We start from the raw sequence: 21484 nt of genomic DNA on the forward strand, positions 1-21484 counted from the left end.
TCGAATTCCACACCAGTAGTTAGATATGCAGGTACAAAAGTTTCTTTGAGTGTTTCAGGGTACTGCATAATAGATGGGATGATAAAATATAAAGTATTTACCGCGTTTATGAAATACATGCTGTTCGTTTTCTTTATGACCACAGGACAGTAATTTCATGTACAACTAACACACTAGGCAGGAAACAGAAGGTAAAGTGAAATGAGCAGCATCTGTACAAATGATATTCCAGGGCTGAGATAAAGGAAGATAATAAAATTAGTTAACAGCTATGACACTAATAACTATCACACCACCGTCGAGTTTTCAATACGGATAGTGAAATACTCGTGAGATGTGTCGGATGAATGCAAAATATTAAATCACGTAGTATCAAAAAGTCATTTTTATCACCTCCTGCGGGATATCTGTAGTAACGTACCTCTCAGACATTTTTCACACCGTAAAGCCTTTTTGGTGGCCCTGTAACACTGTCCCGTAACTGTGTTCTAGAACTTATCAGTCAAATTTTTGGCATTTTTATTTTGTGATAAGGAACACGCACGCATACAATGTATCAAAAGTTACGTAGAGCTGCTGGAATCAGTTTAAACGAATAAACCGGACACAGTATCATAGTTGTTCGAGAGAAGCACAGATGCGTACGTTAGTCTCGTTTACCTCTCAAGGACGTACGCAGAGACGGGTAGAGGAGGGCATCTGCCCCTCGTCTATAAAAACAAATTTTCTTAAAACCGATCTCGCATCCTGCCCCACCATACAGACGTATTCGTTCCAGTTTGAAGAAAACCAGGTCATGTAATAGATACTGGTTAGTATAGGTATAATTGGAGCCATGTTGTCGTTCATGGCGAAACCTATTTAAGTTCCTCCCCGATCCCATCCCCGCCCTAAACAGGGTCCTGAATACACACTTGCTACAGCTACTAGCTACTGAGACGAAGTAGCATTATATGTTCATTAAATAAATACCGTTAAAATACTACTGCTCGCCTTAAGTTTTCCCTGAAAGGAATGTAGGGATAGCACTCTGTGGAACGCACCTAATTGTACAGGAAGTGTGATACCATTATACTTGGGTGACTTCTTGTTATTAATGTACATGACTCTGTATAATCTGTAGATTTTTGTTAGAGTTTTTTTAACCTAATGGCGATTCTGAGGTACAGTATAACAGTAATGAATGAGCTGTGTTACATCGGACTAGATACTTCGGCTAAATTCGTTAGCGTTAAAGGGAAAATTTGAAAGGGACACAAATATAATGAACTACAATTTAAAAAGGAAGATAGCTCAGAACAATTATTATTGTTTATTCTTAAAGAAGAAATCGTTCTGTCATTGTGAGATGTGGACAACGGTTAACGTGCTTTCGGGCAGTGTTCTACAGTAATTAAACAAGTACCAAAATGCGATATACTGAGAAAAGCTGTGCACAACATCTCACTGTTCCTGAGTGGTGTGTGATACAATATTTTCCCTTTATTTCTGATGGAGCTGTAACTCGTTTGCAAAATGAGATAGTATGTATCCTACATTCGGGTTGATATAAGCGAGTTGTTAAACTTATTCTGTACACCATCTGCAGTACTGGAAGGTAACGTCCTGTTTTTAGTTCTCAATCTTCAAATATTGTTGGGAAATAGATCTGCTGTTTTCTTTTTGCACAAGTTTTTTCTGACCTATTCAGAGCTAAGATTTAATGATAGTTCTGACGGAACCACAATTTTACGACTGTCTTTTAAGAGCTTTGCACTATAAAATAGTGAAAACAGCTATCTATGGGGGTTACAATGCGAGTTTTAAGCAGTTTAGTTTAAGTGAACATTGCTTATTAAGGAGAAAGTTAAACTGAATAAGGTATTAGATTAGAACTGCACATACTGACATCGAGGAAACTATGTAGACTAATTGGTGAAAGCAGTTGAATGACTAAGCATTACAACAGTGTGGTCTGAATTGAAGAGCTTCACTCGTTCCAATCGAATCGTTAAGTAAATCAAGTGGTGCTGTGCGTATGTATCTTTTGATCAGATTAATTTGTCAGTAAGCTTCTTTGGGTTTGAAAACCTTAGTATCTCTTGGTTTGAAAACCTTACCAATCTACTTTAGATAGTGTGTGATTCAAGTAGTGAAGGCCTCTATCCAAGCATAACTAAGGGAAACCATGTAAAACTGAGGTAATGTCAATGAACTGTACTTTGAATTAGCTCACTGTCCATCCCTTTGTTCGAAGGATCATAACGAGTTACTTTAAAGATACTACATAAAACCTATATCTGACTAAACATGTCAATGAAAATTCAATCTTCCGGTCACTATCTGATATAACAGAGCAGTGAATATTTTCAACTTAAACTCGAATCATAATGTTAGCCAGAAGCAAGATTCTTTGAAAAATGCCAGAAATGCTATCAGTTATATATCAGGACTCGTATCATTACACATGTCCTTGTCCCCTTCGTAGATGATGTAAAAACTAGATAAAAGATAAAAATCATTTTTTTGAACGAAAGTACAATATTTGACCCTATTCACGTTATTAGCAAGAGGGTACATCTGCTTAGTATTGTCAGGAATGTAATTGTATAGCATAAGCTGTGCCCCGAGTGGGTCGGTGCATCCGTGGCCGCGGACTGCGGACAAAGATGGTGTACAGTCTGGGTCTCCAGTCTGGGGCGACCTTGAGCCGCCGTGGCTTCTGTTGCGTCTGCAGCTTTCTCCGGTGCTATATAAAGCGCGACCGGCAACGAGGCGCTGCGGTTCTTCTCCAGGAGCTGCGCGAGATGCTTAGGGTCTTCAGACGTAGCGCTTCCTACCCTCGTTGAGTGAGGGGGATTTACAATTATGCTGCACAGATTTGGACCAAATTTTCCATAGATATTCGTTATTTAGAAAGAAGTTACCGACATCGACTATCGCTTCAACACTCAAAAGCTTTCGAGAAAATCAGCTTTTTAAATTTCTTTGTCACGTAATTCGTAGAGTCAAAAGATGGCATATTTCATGGTAGCTATAATAGCTATTCTCATTGAAAATGTGACAACAAAATAAATGGGAAACTTAGTAATTTAATTCTTCTGCTGTCTTTCCAGCAGCGACCTTCCTTCGCCAACCTACATTGCGAAGCGAGGCTTCTTCATAATACTTACTGTAACTGCTTCTTCACAATACCTTCAGTTGCATACAGCATGTGGAAATTACTTTATTGTGATACAATACACACTGCAAAGCAAAATTAAAGGATTTCCATTTAGGTACCCCGTAATTTTCCCCCATAGTGACGCATAAGTTTCAAATTTGGCTCAGAGGTGCCTACAACCTTTTTCTGTAATGGTGCTACAGCTTGGCGTCCCGCGGCAACACTCTAGGGCTTGGCGAAGCTTCAAGCAGCAAGGTGTCGACACAAGTGAAGGACCGTTCAAAGCCATACAACGAAATTTGAGTGTCATCCGAAGCAGCGAATCAGTCCTCTTGTTTTCATCCCCCATGTGGCGTGAGCACGCAGAAGTGCAACATTAGCATGTGCGTGAATAAAAGGGGACACGGGACGTTGTATGACCCTCGCAATTTGGAAACTCCTTTAGTGTCACCCACTCAACTTCGTTGAGGGCGTTACAAATGTACCTGTCAGAAAGCTTGGCAGAAATTCAACCTGGCGGCTCTTCTAGCGCTTGAAGGTAGGCTTTACAGCGGCTTCCGGGTTGATTTGGCGCAGCCGATGTGGCCGAGCGGTTCTGGGCGCTTCAGTCTGCAAGCGCGCTGCTGCTACGGTCGCAGGTTCGAATCCTGCCTCGGACATGGATGTGTGTGACGTCCTTAGGTCAGTTAGGCTTAAGTAGTTCTAAGTTTAGCGAACTTATTTTAAGTCCCATAGAGATTAGAGCCATTTTTTTAGCTGATTTGGCGTCGAAATTTCGGAAAGTACATTTCTAACGTTCTCAGCAAAGATGCGTGGATGGCACCAATAGCGTTGCCAAACTGGAGGGGCTTAGAGGGACCCTTGCCAACTCTATCCATGCACGTATTAATGTTGCTCTCCCGCGAGATCAAGCAACAGGAGGTTGGGAATCAGGAGGGCCCAAAACGCATAAGTACCTTTCGCTGCTTCGAATCACGTTCAAATTTCGTTGAATAGATTTGAATGTCCCCTAGTGATTCTAACCCGTACTGGAGAGCAAAAGTTACAGTTGCGCTGCACTCCAAAGGGGAGTGATCACACTCACTGGGATGCAGTCCCGCAACATACTTAGAGAAGAGTTGGAATTTTTGAGTGTATCATCTGTGTCGAAGTTTGCGAAGAACATCTTCTTGTTGCTCATCGCACTGCAAACTGTCGTTTTTGATCGTGAAACGTATGGGATTCATCACCCATCGGAAAGGATGGTTTCATCGACGCCGTTTGCGCCACCCTGTGAGACCTTTCTGTGTGATTTTTAGCGGCCGTGTATCTGAAATGTTTTCTTCGGCCACTTATAAGAATATCGAGTGCTTTCAACGATGCGTGTCGCGGTTCTGACCTCTATCGCAGAGGCGTCAAAAGAACACGTGAAATGTGCGTAAGAATGGCTGCGACGGCCTTCTCACCGTGTACGTGTGACTCGTCCATTATGGCGCTCAGCAGACTTGTGGTGAAACAAGGTGCCAATCTGGAGTACATTAATCTACGTTCCAGCTCACATGAATTACCGAGCTGTGGCCTTTTTCCGCCTGTGTCTACACCTCCCTGTTTGAAGCGTCGCCGACCCCGAAGGTGACGTCGGAGAGCGTCACGCTTTTGCACCATTACAGAGGAAGGTGGTAGGTACATCTGAGCCAAATTTCAAACTTACGCGTCACAATGGGAAGCAGTTATCGGGTTTAGAAAAAGATCTCCTTTAATTCTGTTGTGCAGTGTACAATAAACTACATGTGCAGTTTCTTCCTTGTAATGTCATGTGCAGGTACAACAGACACAAGGGAAATTCGCAGACATGCGTTTGTAGAGTGCTGATATCTCAATGAAGATCCTTCGATAACAGGTGAAGCACTGATGATGACACTGTGCTTCAAATGTACTTTCGCGAGATTAAAAAAAAAATGGTTCAAATCGCTCTGAGCACTACGGAAGTTAACATCTGAGGTCATCTGTCCCCTAGAACGTAGAACTACTTAAACATAACTAACCTAAGGACACCACTCACATCCATGCCCGAGGCAGGATTCGAACCTGCGTCCGTAGCGGTCGCGCGGTTCCAGATTGAAGCGCCTAGAACCGCTCGGCCACACCGGTCGGCGCGAGATAAAAGCGCTATTGAAAATACAGTAGACGGATTTTTGTATCAAGTTTTTCCTTTTAAAGCCAGCCGTCATGTTGAGCTGAGGTGAAGGTGTCATGCTCTAGATGTGAGCGCTGGGGTTCAAGTCTGTCTTCCAGTATTCGGGTAAATGTTTTTTTACCTACTGTATGCCTTCTAGGCAAAACAGGCAGCGTGTCAATATTTATGAACAGTGGTACTAGTTATACATTTGTAGCGCTCGGCGTATCAAAATGTTATGTTCCTGCTATTATTACAAGTTCGATCCGGAAGCTTCCAGAATACAAAATGTATAAGCCAAAATTAGGTTAATGTCACGTAGCAATACAGACTGTGTTTTTTATGAGGTAAAATTTATTTGTTATAATGACGAAATTAAGTAAATATTAGCTGATAATGAAATACAGATTCGACATGAGTTATCATTCACTATTTCGCAGATGCGAAATGACTAAGCAGTTTTAATACTGAATACCTTATATTTCACAAGAAAAAAGTTGCCTAAGGAAACACTTAATTAAAATTAGTTGTCGTATTCTGGCTCACGCGTTCACCAGTGGTTACTGTGATGTTTAAGCCCTGAGGAGTTAAGCTAAAAAATATACTTCAGTTCTCGTTTTCTCAAAATATGTTAAGTGTGTAACCAAAAACCAAGATACCTATATCTGCAAACATACTCTCCAGAAGGAGGAGATTAGTGTTCAACGTCCCGTCGACAACGAGATCATTAGAGACGGAGCACGAGCTCGGATTATGGGAGGATAGTGAAGGAAATCGGTCGTGCCCTTTCAAAGGAATCATTCCGACATTTGCTTGAAACGATTTAGGGAAATCACAGAGAACCTAAATCAGGATGGTCGGAGACGAGTTTGAACCGTCGTCCTCCCGAATGCGAGTCCAATGTGCTAACCACTGGGCCACTTCACTCGGTCATGCTCTCCAACCCATCTCATTGTGTATTGTGGAGCGTACCTGTACGACTACTGATCATTGTCTGCACTGTTCCACTAGCAAATGGAGCGAGGGGAAAACAGCTGTCTATATACTTCCGTACAAACTCTAATTTCTCTTATCTTCGCGGTCATTAAGTGAAGTGTACGTTGGCGCCAGTAGAATCGTTCTTCAGTCAGCTGTATATGCAGTTTCTCTAAATTTCCTCAATGTTTCACGAAAAGAATATCGTCTTCTTTCCAGGTATTGCCATTTGAGTTCGCAGAGTATTTCCATAATAGTCGCTGCTCATGCAACCTACCGGTAACAAATCTAGCACCACTTATCTGAATTGCTTCGGTATCTTCGTTTAATCCGACCTGGTGGTGATGCGAAACACTCTAGCAATGCTCAAGAATGGGTGGGAACAGCGTTCCACACCCGCTCTTCTTTATTGAGCTCCCAGTAAACCTAAGTCTACTATCCGTTTTCCTTAACACCGACGTTACATGCTCGTTCTATTTCAAATCACTTTGCAATGTTACGCCCAGATATTTAATCTTTATGACTGTCTAAATTTTTTTTCAGTGAGTGTCATCTTCGTTAAAGTTAATCGATATTCTTGACTCAGAATTAGCGGCCTCCTCTTCTGAGCCTCTGCTGACAAATAGTCTTTTGATCTCCCTCACTGCTAGATGAAATCTCTAAAGGCCAAATGCTAACCCAACGTAGGCGTTGAACGTAATGAATCTTCCTCATAAATTAACTCGACGCTTCAGCTTTATTCTTGTGCCGACAGTTGTGGCCCAGCGGGTCTAGGCGCTTTAGTCCGGAACCGGGCTGCTGATGCAGTCGCAGATTCGAATCCTGCCTCGGGCATGGATGTGTGTGATGTTCTAAGGTTACTTAGGTTTAAGTAGTTCTAAGTGTAGGGGACTGATGACCTCAGATGTTAAGTCCCATAGTGCTGAGAGCCATTTGAACCATTTCTTCTTGTGCAGAAAAATATCTGTCAGCTGGGTCTGACAGCTAATCGAACGCATTCGTTCGTTGCTCTGACTCAGTTTACACGTGAAGTCGAAGGTCAGACTGATGTCTTACTCGAACACACCGTTTTAATGATTCAGCAGTTTTCTTTATCGCGTATTTTCTGCCACGATGTGAGAGTTTAACAGTAGAAGATAATCTGTAGCATCATCATCTATAAAAATAGTAATATTTTATTGGAACGTAAGTCTTTCCGGATATAAAATGTTGAATTTTAGATATGTCATATCTCGGAAGTAACATTAATAGTGATGACCAAAGGGGATTGCCTGCATCATGCACATAATGTAATGTAATCCACACTTCAGTTCCCGATTTCGCTCTTAGAAGCAGTAGGCGACTGCTTTAACGGCGTATTATTCAACTTCTTTGGAAGATATCTTATTATACCATCTGTAATATGTCACATATTCGTCATGAGAAAACAGATACCAATCATCATCATTTTCTGGAGTAGTAGCAGGTCCTTTGCGTCTCCACTTCACGCGACCCATCGCTTCCTCCCTTATGCTGGTGTATGTTCTGCCGTCCATCACATCACCCATGATCTGAAATCTCTTATTCCCTCGCTTCTTCTTTCCTTCTACATATCCTTCTAAGGCTGTTTTTATAATCCCCTCCTTCATTTTTACTATATGCCTAATCCAGTTTCGTTTCCCTCTTTTTGTTACATACAGTAATTATCGTTGCTTCTCCACTCTTCTCAGTTCCTCTTCATTTTTTTACTCTATCCGTCCACTTATTCTTCGCATTCTCCACCATGTCTATATTTCAAAAGCCCCTAGCCTTGCCCTATTGTTCGTCCTGAGTGTCCACGTTTCAGCACCTTACAAGAGGACACACCATACAAGAAATTTTATTAATTTTTTCATTATATCTTTGTCCATATCACTGCAGAAAATTTCCCTTTTCTCATAAAATGCCTCTCTCGCTATTGCTATTCAGCTTTTAATTTCTGTGCTGCTCTTTCAGCTCTTTTCTATCCTGATTGCGAAGTACTTAAAGTTTTGAAAGTTTTGACGTGTTCTAATACTTGTCGATTCAGCATTATCTATGCATTCTTATTTTTATCCACTGCTTACTTCTACTTTCTTTGCATTTAGTGACATTCCATAAACGTTTCCTTAGCTGCAATATCATTCACTACACCTGTAATTGTTTTTTGACCTGTTGCTAGGAGGACCATTACAAAGAGAGCACGTTGTCGATAACGAACGGTAACCTAAATTCGGTTTCCTTTTTTGAGATCATGTCTGCAACTGGTAGTATTTATTAACAGATAAAACCATAATTCAAAATGTGGCTTTATGGGGTACAACTTCCACGAGCTAATTTTACCTAACCTACTATGCAAAGTTACAGGAACCCTTGGCTGCAGTTGCTTTTCAAAACTGTCTTTTGATGTAGTGTATCTCTGTCGAGGCAGGAGGTCGAATTATCTGAGTTTCGAGATTTAGTTTCCCACTCTGTACCATATCTTAGTTAAGATGAATTATTTAACATTTACATCAAAACTCTGATTACCTACATAATATGCGAATCTTGTCTCATATCTTTTGGGTCGGATGACAGTGTTAGATGTGCATGACGGTGACAATCCACTTAACTTTTATTTTATAATGCTGTGTTAAATGTTATTTTTTGCTCTTCTACTATCCTCATTTCAATACGGTTGTGAGCTCTGCAAGATCCATGAGCTATTTTATATTAACGTGACAAACCCTAATTCTAGAACTATATTTTATTTTTGACACATGGATCTATGACGACAATTGTAAACATGGCGATGGTACATTAGTCCTTACCAATGTAAAACTGTTACCTTTTGAAGAAGACAAACTTATATTTGTCGAAACCTAGGTAAAGAATTTCTTTATCCATTGCAAGTGGTTGGCTGTTTATAATTTTAATACGTAGCTTTGTTAATGAAAATTTTATGACGACCTCTTGTATTTCATGGCTTAGTCATGTTTGAAAAATGTTTGAATGTGGAGAATTGATCTTCTGAAAGCGGTACCCTTTAAATTAAGACATTGAGGCTATGACAAGCTTTATTTTCTGCAATTCGTACTTCACTTCCCTAAATTTTCTCACTGAGAATGAGGTTTAGACGCTAGGTGCCTTTTCCCGGTGAAATTTGTATTATTTTTTATCACTTGAATCGTTTTCCCAAGTATTCTTGTGTGTCATCATTATCATCATCAATTATTGCTTTACTCTCCATAAATTAATCCGTAAGAAGAATCCATCTTCTCTCCCAAAGAGAATGGTCATAACGTTAAGGCAGATGGAAACGATGTCGCCTATTTTTGTGAATCGCCACCAGTCTGCACACACTGCTGTGATTGTTTTTTTCGTTTCTACCATTAGAAGGGGAGGGAGTCAGCATCCCGTAGACTATCCGAAGGAAAAGAAGGTAGTTAAGACAAAATTTGAATTATTTTTAATGGTATACTAATATTCGAATTATAATCTGCCTTGTGTCCGTTTCAATAAATAGCGAAAGCATCTCGTCCATGCTTCAACTATTCATGTAACATATATCAATCATATCCTTTCTTATGAAATTCCCATGACCGCGACTATTGCATACATTTTCATTTTCAGGTCGTTCTGTACCATATTGTCCGCGTCGCCAGGTTTTTTTTCTGAACAAAGAATTATTAACGAACCTGTAACATCTGATACGAACGAACTAGGAGCTTTTCAGTGCTTGTGTTTTTGTAACGTAATTTTCGTCTCCGTGAGACAATAAAATATGAAGAGCACACATTACATTCAGGAATGCACTGAACTTTCGCTTTGTTAAATCATCAGTATATTTTATACTTTTCGCCATTACACGCTAGTTCTGGCACTTCATTGGTTTCGCTCCATGGCGACAAATCTACTAATGCTTCATGAACTATAAAGTGCACAGTAATAATATCCAGTAGTTCTGATTGACTTCTTTCTCGCCAATGAGTATGATTAAGTTCTAGGTAACAGTTGCTGAGTTAGCTCACCTGGAACTAATACCTGAATTTCAAATTTCTGTTATGCTTGAAAATTGCCCCTTAATCTCTCACTTAGCGAACGGACAATATTATGTGAAATATCATTAGTTCAGATTCAACAGGGATTTTTTCGTACCCCGAAAAGGTTTAATCTGGAGTCTAGTGTAACAAGAAAATCGGGATAGTTCCATCTAAATCTGATACCTGTCTTCGCTAGTTATCTCTCGATATTTTTGCAACTATGAGACGTCCATCATGTGGTTCATTTTCAATAGAGGTGTAACACGTTTCAAGCTGACGACTCTTTTCAAAGACAACTTCGGATAAATTTCCGTTGTTATAAGGTATTCGGTACTTGAAGGAGATACAGTGAACACAACTTTAAAACTCCTTAATACTGTATCCTATCGACACTTCATAGTCATTAGTGCACAATATTCACTAACACAACGAAAACAAAATGCCATCGATATTACCACCATCTATATGCTACGCGGGGAACGTTTTGCTTTGTGAAAGTATTTTTTCTTAGACACACTTTTTTTTATTTCTATGTTCTTCATGTGTAATGTTAGGCACACGTAATATAAGATTTCAACGTACCGCCAGGCGGACGATACAAAATCTTAGCAATACGCCCTCAAGCGTCCGCAAGGTGTCTCTACCATAGCGGTCTGTGTATCTTTTATCTGTGGAAGAAGTGTTCCTCTGCAGTTCATCACCTGACAATCTTTGAGATGTGAAATTATTTGAAGTATCTGTAGGAAAAAAATACTCTCCGCTCCCTGCTTGGTTCAGTCTATGAGAAAACTACGAGGAAGAATCAGCTTAACTGATTAGCCACAATACCTCAAGCTTTAAGAGAGTAAGGCTCGAACCTGAAACTCTACCTTTCACAGGCAGTGTTCCAAACAATTTCGGTACTGGGAATTATTCCAAAGATATTGGTATCTTCTGTATAACGAATCCAGGAGTTTCTACTGCACATTACAATACAATTATTTTTAGATCAGAACGAAATGGTTGTTAACTATGAAATTCTGCTTTGTACAAGTACTATACACTGCCACCTCTTTTCCCCGTCAATCTTCCCATTGTTAGGATGCTGCCCGTTACAACCCCCTATCCTGGCCAACCTCTTCATTTCAGATTACCTCTTACACTCGACATCTTAAATTATTTGTTAGAAGTTTTTTATCTCTGTCTTCACTCACAAGTTTTACCAATCATACCGCCCTCTAGTACCATGAAAGTTATTCCTAATTGTATTATAACAGTAAAGACGATGTCTAAGCCAAATATCAATTGTGTCTCGTACGACACTACTTGAAAAACTCCTTTATATGTTGCACAGATAGATTTCTTTTCCTTCATAGTCTCTTGAAAAGAGAATGTTCATGGAGCGACAAAATTTATTTCGTGTTGAACCAGCATATTCTCCTCGACCATTCGATATCCAAAGAAAATTTCTGCATGTAGGAATGTGTGGGTGGGTGTATGTATTCAGATCTCCAAGGGAGGGAAGCAGACTCATTTGAGCTTTCTTGTAGTGTAGTGTTAACCTTGATAATCTTCTCCAGAGTGGCAAGGACGTAACCAAGATTTTGTCAGAGGGGCGGGGGGGGGGGGGGGGGTTCGATTTATTAACGAGGACCTTAAAACGGCTCATGTTTTTCATTTATGCAGAACCGAAATTAGAAATCAATTTTTCTTAATTTTGCAATATTTTCCAACTAATTACAATTTATATAATATACAGAACTGCTTCTTTTCTATCAAAACACAGCCCCATAAGTTAAGTGAGGAAGAAGCTCCTCAAAATTATTATTTCAACAATCAACTTGGAACTATAGCAACCAAATTGATTTATAAAACATAGGGCCATGCACAAATATTATGAGCTACAGTTTAGGAATATTAACATTGATTCATAACTTGATTTCGATTGTTGTTTCTGTGGTCTTCAGACTGGTTTGGTGCAGCTCTCCATGCTACTCTTTCCTGCGTAAGCCTCTTCATCTCCGAGTAACTATTGCAACCTACGTCCTTCTAAATCTGCTTACTGTATTCATTTCCTGGTCACCGTCTACGACATTTACCTCACCCTCCCACCCCCCCCCCCCCCCCACCAGTCCTAATGTGGTGATCGGTTGATGCCTCAGAATGTGTCCTACAAACAGATCCCTTCTTCTAGTCAAGTTGTGCCCCAAACTTCTTTTCTTCCCAGTTCTATTCACTACTTCTTCATTAGTTACGTCATCTACTCATCTAAGCTTCAGCATTCCTCCGTAGCACCACATTTCCAAAGCACCAATTCTCTTCTTGTCTAAACTGCTGATTGTCAATGTTTTCACTTCCATACATGGCTACAACGCATAAAAATACTCGATGTTAACAAATTTTTCTTCTTCGTTAACGCTTTCCTTGCCATTGTCAGTCTGCATTTTATATCCCCTATACTTAGAACATCATCAGTTATTTTGCTGCACAAATAGTGAAACTCATCTACTACTTTAAGTGTCTCGTTTCCTCATCTACTTCCCTCAACATCACCTGATTTAATTCGACTACATTCCATTACCATCATTTTGCTTTTGTTGATGTTCGTCTTATACCCTCCTTTCAAGACACTGTCCATGCCGTTTATCTGCTATTCCAAGTCCTTTTCTGTGTCTGACAGAATTACAATATCATCGCCACATTTAAAATCTCCTCATTTCTTCTCCATGGACTTCAATTTCCACTTAAAATTTTTCTTTTGTTTCCTTTACGGCGTACTCAATATACCGACGGAATACCATCGGGGATAGGCTACAACTCAGTCTCAATCCCTTCTCAACCACTGCTTCCTTTCGTGGCCATCCACCCGTATAACAGTAATCTGATTTCTATAGAAATTGAAAATAGCCTTTCGCTCCCTGTATTTTACTCCTGTCACCCTTAGAATTTGAATGAGAGTATTTGAGTTGACATTGTCAAAATGTTTCTCTAGGTCTGCAAATGCTATAAACGTAGGTTTGCCACCCGTTAACTTACCTTCTTTGAGAAGTCGTAGGGTCAGTATTGCCTCGAGTGTTCCTACATTTTTCCGGAAGCCAAATTGGTCTTCCCCGAGGTCAGCTTCAACTAATTTTTCCATTCTTCTGTAAAGAATTCGTGTTAGTATTTTGCAGCCGTGACTTATTAAACTGATAGTTCAGTGAAACTTCCTGGCAGATTAAAACTGTGTGCCCGACCGAGACTCGAGCTCGGGACCTTTGCCTTTCGCGGGCAAGTGCTCTACCATCTGAGCTACCGAAGCACGACTCACGCCCGGTCCTCACAGCTTTACTTCTGCCAGTATCTCGTCTCCTGCCTTCCAAACTTTACAGAAGCTCTCCTGCGAAACTTGCAGAACTAGCACTCCTGAAAGAAAGGATACTGCGGAGACATGACTTAGCCACAGCCTGGGGGATGTTTCCAGAACAAGATTTTCGCTCTGCAAGTTTCGCAGGAGAGCCTCTGTAACGTTTGGAAGGTAGGAGACGAGATACTGGCAGAAGTAAAGCTGTGAGGACCGGGCGTGAGTCGTGCTTCGGTGGCTCAGATGGTAGAGCACTTGCCCGCGGAAGGCAAAGGTCTCGAGTTCGAGTCTCTGTCGGGCACACAGTTTTAATCTGCCGGGAAGTTTCATATCAGCGCACCCTCCGCTGCAGAGTGAAAATCTCATTCTGATAGTTCAGTAATTGTAACACCTCTCAGCACCACCTTTCTTTGGAATTGGAATTATTATAGTCTTCTTGTAGTCTGAAGGTATTTCGCCTGTCTCATACATCTTGCTCACCAGATGGAAAAGTTTTGTCATTGCTGGCTCTCCCAAGGCTACAGTAGTTCCAACGGAGTGTTGTCTACCCCCCGGGGCCAGTTTTAATCTGCCAGGAAGTTTCATATCAGCGCACACTCCGCTGCAGAGTGAAAATCTCATTCGGATAGTTCAGTAATTGTAACACCTCTCAGCACCACCTTTCTTTGGAATTGGAATTATTATAGTCTTCTTGTAGTCTGAAGGTATTTCGCCTGTCTCATACATCTTGCTCACCAGATGGAAAAGTTTTGTCATTGCTGGCTCTCCCAAGGCTACAGTAGTTCCAACGGAGTGTTGTCTACTTCCGGGGCCTTGTTTTGACTTCGGTTTTTCAGTGGTTCGTCAACTTCTTCACGCAGCATCATAACTCCCATGTCATCTACGTTTTATTCCATTTCCATAATATTGCCCTCAATTACGTCTCTCCTGTATAGACCCTCTATATACTCTTTCCGCCTTTCTGCTTTACCTTATTTGCTTAGGATTGGTATTCCATCTGATCTCTTGATATCCATACCGATGATTCTCTTTTCTCCAAAACTTTCTTTAATTTTACTGTAAGCGGCATCTATGTATGCTCTGGTGACTTACTTGTATGTTAAATCCTTTCATTTGTCCTCTAACCATTCCAGCTTAGCCATTTTGCACTTCCTGTCTACCTCATTTTTTACGTTTGCGTTCCCTGTCGCCCGCTTCATTTACTGCATTGCTTATTTTCTCCTTTGTCCATTAAATTCAATATCTCTTGTGTTAACCAAGGATTTCCACTGGGGCAAAATTAAAGCAACAAGCCGCTATTTCCTTGGGCTGTGTCCATTCCACGTTATAATCATACAAACTGCCAACCAGATGTCCGTACGATCGCTTTCTGCGAGGCATTCCGGTCAACTGACAACCATGCTATCGATGACGGCAGGGCACTTTAGAAACCAGGTAGTGTTTCCCAGGTAGCCCTACATCCACGATCGCTGTGTACACAGTCGTAGATGGTGCAGCATGGCAAAGAGAAGATGCCTACAAGACTCTCTGCGGTGAAGGGCCATAGAAAGAAAGGAACCAGAGCAGTCGAAAACCGACGTGGCCCGATGGCTTAATGTGAATCGTTCTGTTGTTTCTCGGATGTGGCGACGTTTTATAGGGACTGAAACTGGATCCCGAAGACCCGGCCAGGGCCGACCGCGTATGACTTCAGAAGAGAGGACCGTTATTTGGCTGTAAGGGCACGACAGTACTGTCTTAGTACTGCACGGCAACTGCCATGTGAGCTCGCAGCATCCACTGGACGTGTTGTATCGAGGCAAATCGTGTGCAGAAGGCTTCTGCTGAGAGGCCTTTATTGTCGGATACCCGCCGTATGTCTACCTCTGACACGTCTTCACAGAGGTGAAGTCAGCAACATTCCACCTGGCCGATCGAAGAGTACGCCAATGTTGCTTTCACGGATGAGTCCCGATTTAGTCTGGAGAGTGACTGTCAATGAATTCGCATCTGGATGGAACGTGGAACACGGTTCCAGGACCCAAACATTGTGGAAAGAGACCGATACCGAAGTGGATCCCTAATGGAGTGGGCAGAGATTATGTTTACCACTCGAACCCCTCTTCATGTACGGGTGGCCAAGGTTTAACTGCTGTCAGGCATCGTGACGAGATCTTGGTACCTAATTTTCGATTGCTGCGAGATACAGTGTGTTCAGACTTCATATTCATGGACGACAATTCTCGAAGTCATAGAACACAAGTGGTTGATGTCTTCTTGGAAACGGAAGATAGAGCACGCGTAGCGTGGGCAGCTCTCTCTCCCGATTTGACCCGAGAGCATGCCTAGGATGGACTAGGAGGTAGCCTGCATTATGTCACCCAACCACTCTCCAAAGCTACGAGCAACTGTGTAGGAAGAATGGGCGTTATTACCTCAACAGGAGACTGATGGCATCACGCACAGCATGCCCCGTCGTTGTCAGGTCTGTATTCCTGCCAGAGGTGGTCACACTCCATGCTGAGCACACTAACCAATTGTCATACTGTGTGTGCAAATATGTTAGGTTCGAACAAACGAAGAACGTTTTTGTCTACCGTTGTACATGTTGCAGTTGTTTACGTTCCGTATTCCTTACATTGTTTCTACTTTGCTGTCACCTGTTCATACTGTTCTGTGGCAAAATAAACGCAACCTTGCAAAATTTCCATTTGTTGCTTTAATTTTGGACACCAGTGTACTTGGTCCTCTTCTGCCTTCACTATTGCATCTCGCAAAGCTACCCATTCTTCTTCTACTGTATTTCTTTCGCCTGTTCTTATCAATCCTTTTCTAATGCTCCTTCTGAAACCACACAACCTCTCGTCCACTAAGTTTATCCAGGCCGCATCTCCTTAAATTCCTACCTTTTTGCAGTTTCTTTAGTTTTAATCTACAGTTCATAACCAATAAATTGTGGTCAGAGTCCACATCAGCCCCTGAAAATGTCATATCATTTACAATCTGGTTCCGAAATCTCTGTATTACCATCCGGTGTGTCCAGGTCTCTTCCACATATACAATGTTCTTTCACGATTGTTAAACCAAGTATTAACGATGATTAAATGATGCTCTGTGCTAAATTCTACGAGGCAGCTTTTTCTTTCATTCCTTTCACCCAGTCCTTATTCACCTACCATTCATCCATCTCTTCCTTTCCTGCTACAGAATTTCAGTCCCTCATGATTCTTTGATTTTCGTCTCCCTTAAGTATCTGAATAATTTGTTGTATCTTATCATACATTTCTTCAATCTCCTTATCATCTGGCAATCAGCTGGCATATAGACTTGTACTACTGTCTTGGGTGTGCGCTTCGTGTCTATCTTGGCTACAATAATGCGTCCGCTATGCTGTTTACTGTAGCTTATCATAGCCTGCTTTTTTTTTTACTTCGTTATCATACCTACTCCTGCATTACCCTATTTGATTTTGTATTTACAACCCTGTATTCACCTCACCGTAAGTGCTGTTTCAGCTGCCACCGAACTTCACTAACTACCACTAACACTAACTTCAACCTGACTAGTTCGCTGTTTAAATTTTATAACCTACTTGGCCGATTAAGGAGTCTGACACTCCGATCCGTAGAAACCCAGTTTTTTTCTCCTATTAACGACATCGTCCTGAGCTGTCCCCGCCCCAAGATACGAATTGGGGGACCATTCTACCTCCGGAATATTTTAGCCAAGAGGCTACCATCATCATTTAACTATACAGTATTGATGCATGCCCTCGGCAAATATTACGACTGTAGTTTCCCCTCTTGTGAATCGGGGACGTAGAAACGACGGAGAGGCTCCGTCCCCGCCGCAGTCGCAGTGGTCTACAACCCCACGACGACTACCACAGTCCACTTCACCCCTCCGCCGCCCCACACCGAACCAAAGGTTATTGTGCGGTTCGGCCCCTCGATGGACCCCCAGGGAACGTCTCACACCAGACGAGTGTAGCCCCTATGTTTGCGTGGTAGAGTAATGGTGGTGTACGCGTACGTGGAGAACCTGTTTGCGCAGCAATCGCCGTCATAGTGCAGCTGAAGAGGAATAACGAGAAACAGCCCGCATTCGCCGAGGCAGATGGAAAAGCGCCTAAAAACCATTCACAGACTGGCCGGCTCACCGGACCTCGACACAAGTCAGCCGGGCGGATTCGAGCCTGGAACCAGGCGCTCATTCCCACTCCCCAAAGCCGTGCGTTAGACCGCACGGCTAACCGGGCGGGCTCCACCAAATGTACGGCTGTCTGTATCGCAAGCCTTCACACCAATGGCGATGTCCGTGCTTCAAGGAGGAGGGGATGAATTAATTTCATCTAGAATTATAATATATGTGAGATCATAAATGAGTCTGAATTTATCCATGATAATATGGTTATATAGTTAATGATGCTAATAAGCTCCTCTATGACGTACAATATACTTTGTTGTCTGTTTAAAGTTTATTTATAAATACTTTACAATTGTGACGTTTGTATTCAGTGTTCCAAGAATATTAACATTGTTCTCTTAGTAAAACTTGAAGACGACGTATTGCCTTTCCCCAATTGAGCCACCTTTATGCCCAGATACATCAAAATGACGATCGCTAGACACCTTCCGACGTAAATATCGCTGAACTACGCATATTGTTGAAATATTACGCGAACCAACATTAAAATTAAATACTGTCTGGCAGAGAAGTAAATTACTGTTCTCCAAGTCAAGAAAATTATTGTTACAAAAATAACGAAAAAATTACTTTTTATGCCATTGTGTCCACAACTTCAAAACATTACCGTTTAAAGATAATAGTAGAACACCTGAAAAAGAAAAAAAACTACAAAACAGAAGAATATGAGTAAAATCGTTATGTGAATGTCTTGTATATCAATTATCTTTATATGGTAGCAACTGGCAAATTATAAACTGAGTTAACCAATTTAACTCAAAATATTTAAATGTAGTACAAATAAACGAAAGTATTATTTCCTTACACTATCCATGACATACAAAATCAACCGAGCGAGGTGGTGCAGTGGTTAGCACACCGGACTCGCATTCGGGAGGACGACGGTTCAATCCCGTCTCCGGCCATCCTGATTTAGGTTTTCCGTGATTTCCCTAAATCGTTTCAGGCAAATGCCGGGATGGTTCCTCTGAAAGGGCACGGCCGATTTCCTTCCCAATCCTTCCCTAACCCGAGCTTGCGCTCCGTCTCTAATGACCTCGTTGTCGACGGGACGTTACGCACTAACAACCACCACCACCACATACAAAATCAGACTGTTTATTGAAGACTGAATAATGGTACCATTTCTATTTTAGTTATTGTCGACACATACTTCTCTTTTGTCAGCATATAGCTTCATTAATTCCATTAAATGCTCGGGAGTGTTTCTTATTATGAATCATGGAGTTTTTAATAAATTTTAACAAGTGATGTTTGATAAGTTCTTCCTTTGTTCCTCTCACTACTGGCCATGCGCCACTAGCACTAGTGTGTCTTTAATTGAGAATCTTCCTGCATTTATTGAAAAGCAGTTCTTTCCACAATTTGAGAGCGTAACTAAACTAATAGAAACTAATTTCTTACAATATAAACAGACTGATTATTTCGTGACATGAGCCTCATGTAGAAAAAAAAGTAAGGTAAATTTCGCAGCTGCTTAGTGAAAGTTATCGCTTGCAGAGTGCTCCTCATAGTCTTCACGTGTGTTTGCGTGAAACTGATTGTGGAATCTGAAGTTGTATCTCTGGTTCTGGGTAAGAACCTTTTTGTGGCCCGGCCGCCAACTATGAACAAAGTAAAGATACCTTGAGCACCGGCTTTCCTACTGGGTTGGATAAATGAGTCTACGTAATAGAATGAGCCACAATTCGCGTAATGTTTTTTCAGCTATAATTTGTCGTAGTTACGGAATTCATTAATTGTAGTAGGAAGGATACGACACTGGCTTCTGTCGCACTGCAGATTAGTCCCCTTCACCAGTGCACTTCAGTGGTGGTAGAGAAAGAACTTTCTCTCTAAATAACCGGGTTGAGAGTATTATTGTCCTCCTCTTTGTGTGGTCTGCCAGTTTCGTAACCTAGTCTCCGAAGTCATTCACGCCGTTTGTCACCTGCAATTTTATTTAAGCAGTTTATTTTGCAAGTAAGGGATTGTATAATGTTAACATTGGTTTGATGTCGCTTCATGTATTTCCTGTTGGTTATTATAATAAACCACCAGTTTTAATCAGAGCTGCTTTCCAGCCATTCGTCTTCGTCGTGTACTCCCACACCTCATAGCAGTTGCCCACAAAAGATAGAGAAATCATGTCCTTTTAAATTCAGAATAAAGAACGTACACTACAATTCTAAGCAGTCTAACCATTCCACAGGGATTAACCGTTTCACAATAAAATTTCAAGTTTTTAGTGATGTCTGTAAATCGTCCCGAACAGTCGGCATTGCACAGGTAGTGGACAAGAGTGAGAGAAAATTTATATATATTATTTGCTTCCTCCCTTGATCACTTTAGGGCAAGTATCAAAGTCGATGGCTACATGGTAGCTTATGTAATTAATGAAGCATAATAACAGGCAGTCTTCACGAATCTGTTACAGTTAAACTACGAGATATAATCTAGGCAATAGTAGTAGTAGTTCTCTTGCAACACGTTTTTCCGTCCTTCCCTCCTGATAGCAAGTGTTTTCAAAATGTTCCTCCTCGGCTACAACTAATTTTCAACATTCTTCTGCAATACAACATTTCAAAGTCTACGATACTCTTCCTTTCCGGTTTTCCGCAGTCCGTGATACACGTCCATACAACGGTGTGCACCAACCCTACAGTCTCTGAAAAATCATCCTCAGATTACGCTCTATTTTGACACTAGAAGCCTTCGTTCCGAGTGGAAAAGCCTTCGTTCGGAGTGGAATGCCTCCTTTGCGTGTGCTAGATTCCTTCACATATTCCTTGCATCATCAGTCAAGCCTAACTTTGCTTTCTTGTTAGTAGGATTTCTCACCTCCGCAAACTTTGCAATTCGTAATTTTGATGTCACGTTTATCACTAATCTCATTTCCTCCATTACTAAAGTACTTAGAAAGTATTCTTTTTGCTGGAAAGGCTTATCTTCTGTTTGATTTCTAGATGGACGCCATATCTAGCGCAAAAGTCTTTTGGAATATATTCACAGTAGGGCAACAGCGTGTACGTTCGACTGTTAAAATTTCCGATGGGCAGTTGGCGGAAAAAGAATTTACGAGAGTCTCGAGGGAGGCTGCAGGTGAAGTGAAAGACCCATAACGCACAGTACGAGAGCGAAGCATGCTATTTTACTGCCCATAATTACGTTTAATGACTGTATGGACACGAAAGATCTACCTGGGATGCTAGGAAGAGTAATGAGCGTGTGGTCATCTTTATTGCCATTGTACGATATGCATTTTGAGTGCCAAGTACTATAGGCTAGTTGACATTTTACGTCACTTCACGTCGAAAGTGCCTCGTTCCTTGCGTTATGCGCGGACCATTTCTTTGCTTAGTCCTTGACTAGTGGTAGTAACTTGAGATAACTCCGATTACAGCAGCTGACCTAAATGCAGGTTCGACTTCCTCCTAACATCTAACCGTGGATGCACAGGGCTCGTCCGCCATTGATATGTAGGCTAACAGCACCTCACTGTTCGTGTTTGTAGTTCTTTAGTCAATTTTAATTCCCTCTCGGAAAGGAGAGGGGCAAGTAATTTTAGAATTTAGTTCTTTTGAGAACACAGTGTTGTAACTATAATTGTTAAATAAAGTGAACATTTGTGAAACAAGTGATGTGAACTAATTACGCATCTGGTTCTTTTTTCCTCTTGCTGCACCTACTTAGTCAGAAGGAGAGGT

The 21484-nt window shown here is 41.4% G+C and overlaps 1 non-coding gene across 1 annotated transcript; it reads left to right on the plus strand.

The window, feature by feature from the left end:
* The first annotated feature begins 18630 nt into the window (after positions 1-18630).
* Positions 18631-18703, plus strand: Trnaa-cgc. The gene has a single exon. It is a non-coding gene; the product is annotated as a tRNA-Ala (tRNA).
* Positions 18704-21484: the final 2781 nt, after the last annotated feature.

The sequence above is a fragment of the Schistocerca piceifrons genome, chromosome 5 (genome assembly GCF_021461385.2).
Source record: "Schistocerca piceifrons isolate TAMUIC-IGC-003096 chromosome 5, iqSchPice1.1, whole genome shotgun sequence".
NCBI lineage: Eukaryota > Metazoa > Arthropoda > Insecta > Orthoptera > Acrididae > Schistocerca > Schistocerca piceifrons.